General features: G+C 33.3%; 1 non-coding gene across 1 annotated transcript; it reads right to left on the bottom strand.

Moving 5' to 3' along the window:
* Positions 1-214: 214 nt before the first annotated feature.
* LOC116556836 lies at positions 215-321 on the bottom strand. The gene has a single exon (XR_004271185.1). It is a non-coding gene; the product is annotated as a U6 spliceosomal RNA (small nuclear RNA).
* Positions 322-2,903: the final 2,582 nt, after the last annotated feature.

Genomic DNA, 2,903 nt, shown 5'->3' with positions numbered 1-2,903 from the left:
GAGGTTGCACCAAGAAAAAGTGAATAGATCTTTACTAAGCAACCTCTAATAATATTTTATTTACTCTACTTCTGAATGCCATACAAAAGAGATTGGTTTTCTTTCCTTAATTGAATCTCATATACCTTCGACCCATTCTTACCAGGACATCTTTCTACTTTGTGTTTACCCCAATTTTATTTTTATTAACTCTCAAAAGTTTTTTTTTTTTTTTTTAAATATGGAACGCTTCACGAATTTGCGTGTCATCCTTGTGCAGGGGCCATGCTAATCTTCTCTGTATCGTTCCAATTTTAGTATATGTGCTGCCGAAGCGAGCACTCAAAAGTTGTTTTAAAGTCAATCTTCTTACTTTTGTGAAGAGTTTTGAAAAACTGGTTCAACTAGTTCTCACCACAAGATCTGTTGAGACACTGGAAGTGACGATGGATAGGCAATGAGAAGATGAAAACTGACTACAAATTTAGAGCTTTGGACCAACAATATCAGCATCACCTATGAATGTGTTAGCAATGCAGACTCTCAGGCTCCACCCAAGAACTCCTGAGCCATAATTTGCATTTTAGCAAGATTCTAGGGTGAATTATATGTGCACTAAAGTTTCGAAGGCACTGAACTACAATATTTGTGAAAAAGCTCCTCTAGCTAAGTTAACAACATAGAAAAGTTTGATACTTAATTTTCTTTTTTTTTTTCGACACTTAATTTTCATCCCTGAATCTCTGTTCTTGGGCTAAGAACACTGCATTCAGTTTGTAATTCAAAAGACAATTATCAAACAAAGGATGAAAGAACAAATGAGACAAAAATCAAATAGCAAGATGATAGCCTTAAATCCAGACATACCAATATTTACATTAAATGTAAAGAGACCGAACACTCCAACTAAAAGGCAGAAATCATCAGACTGGATATAAAAGCAAGATCCATTTGTAAGCCATTTATAAAAGATGTCCTTTACATATGACACAGATAGATTGAAAATTAAAAGATGGAAAAATATATACTATATGAACATTAAATGTAAGAAGTCTAGTGTGGCTACACTATCTGGTTTGCTACATTAATGGCAAAGTAGACTTTAAGGTAAGATGTAATACCAGAGGTAGAGGGTAATTTCATAATGATAAAAGAGTCAATCACCAAAAAATGTATAATGATCCAAAAAACATATATACCTAATAACAGAGTTTCAAAAATATATGAAGCAAAACTGATAGAACTCAAGGGAAACAAATAAATCCAGAAGCATAATTAGATATGTTTTAACCTCTCTAAGTAATTGATAGAATAAGTACACAATACATATAACATACAAAGATTATTAATAATAAGAATTGAAGAAATATTATTTTACATCTTTGATTGGGAAATTCAAAGAGAAAACACCATTCAAAATCTGGTTAATCGATCAACACTAATTTAAGTCAAATATTAAAACAGTTTTTACTGTGTGCCATATGCTCTGCTGTCATTAATGCAAAAACGTGTAAGGCATAGTTTGTAAATAATTTTTAGACAAGATGAGGAAGTTTTATTTGCCTTCAATTATTTTTTTAATTGAGAATTTGTACCTCTAATATGAGAATCCTCTAATTCCCTGGTGTGAAGACATTGTTCAAAGTGGGTTAGGTTGTCAAACCTCTCATAGAGATTGAAGAAGCCATTTGAAACAGAGTCAAACTTTTGGAAAAGCTGAAATGGAACTTTTCATTCATTTCTTTTCAAAGAGTCTAATTGGAGAAAAATATCTAAGAAATATATTACAGATGCAAAAATCTTCAAAACCAAACCAGTGGAAAACATTTTGAAAATGATTTTAAAATGAGTCTGATAAAATGTACAAAACTCAAACAGTTTCTTCATAAAAAGAATGCAGCTGGAGGCAGCATTTACAGCTGGCAGGGAAGAAGTTTAGCTAGTCATGGCAAACTTACTCAATTTCAAAACATCAATGATTATTATATTATGCTATTTCAAAAACATTAAATGCTCCTCTTGTAACTTTTCTTTGCTATCTCTTCAGATATGAAAGAATATTTAGTATATATACCACAATATGGAATAATGCTCCTGAAATGTAATCTCTAAGTTAGTTATTCTTCAGCTGGACAAAGAAATCCTGCTGAAGCTTTTGAGTCTCTTGTTTCTACCCTGAGCTCAAGCAGGTGGCAGGTCAACAGCAGCAGTGACAACTGCTACTGAAGTGGCCATAAGTCCAAACTTATGATTATATTATTTGCCGTGGAGGGCCAGAGGCCTGCTGTGCTTTTTCAACACAATCAAAGACAGCCATATTTCTGGGTGCTGCACCCAGGTTGAATGAAGAACTCTTAGATGAACCATCAGTAACAGCAAAAATCCTGATTACTTATAGAAAGAAAATAAGCAATGCAAGTAAAGACTAATTGGAACATAAGGTTCCAAAATAGAGTACTCTATTCTAAGGTATCAAGCTTTCTAATTCGTGAATAAATTCTTTGTCACTCTGCTCCCTAGTTAATTGGACAGAATTGTTGTTTTTATCTTATAAAAGAGAGAAAGGCTAAATGACTTTCCCACGTTTGCACTGCCTATCAACAGAAAAGCAAGTTGAATTTTATCCTTTTGATTGCCCATCCAGCTGGATGTATGCTTTTAATGTGCACAAATTACATATTTGAAGCAACTCACTCAACCACTATTTACTGGAGCATTTAATGATCTCTTCATATTGCTTATTAATTGTTTCAAATGTGTTGTTCCACAAGTCCTCTCCCCAACTAGACGGCAAGCACCATGTGGACAGGTCTGGTCATGTTTTACATGCTCTACAAATGCTGATTGATTAACAAGGAAAGATGAAATATTTGGAAAAGAAGAAAACAAAAGGATTGGAACATAATAGAGCTGAGAAAAAAGAT

Source organism: Sapajus apella, unplaced genomic scaffold (assembly GCF_009761245.1).
Source record: "Sapajus apella isolate SASKATOON/1434 unplaced genomic scaffold, GSC_monkey_1.0 scaffold17, whole genome shotgun sequence".
In the NCBI taxonomy this organism is placed as follows: domain Eukaryota; kingdom Metazoa; phylum Chordata; class Mammalia; order Primates; family Cebidae; genus Sapajus; species Sapajus apella.
Note: the sequence above shows the minus strand (reverse complement) of the source record. Positions and strands in the feature narration are given on the sequence as shown.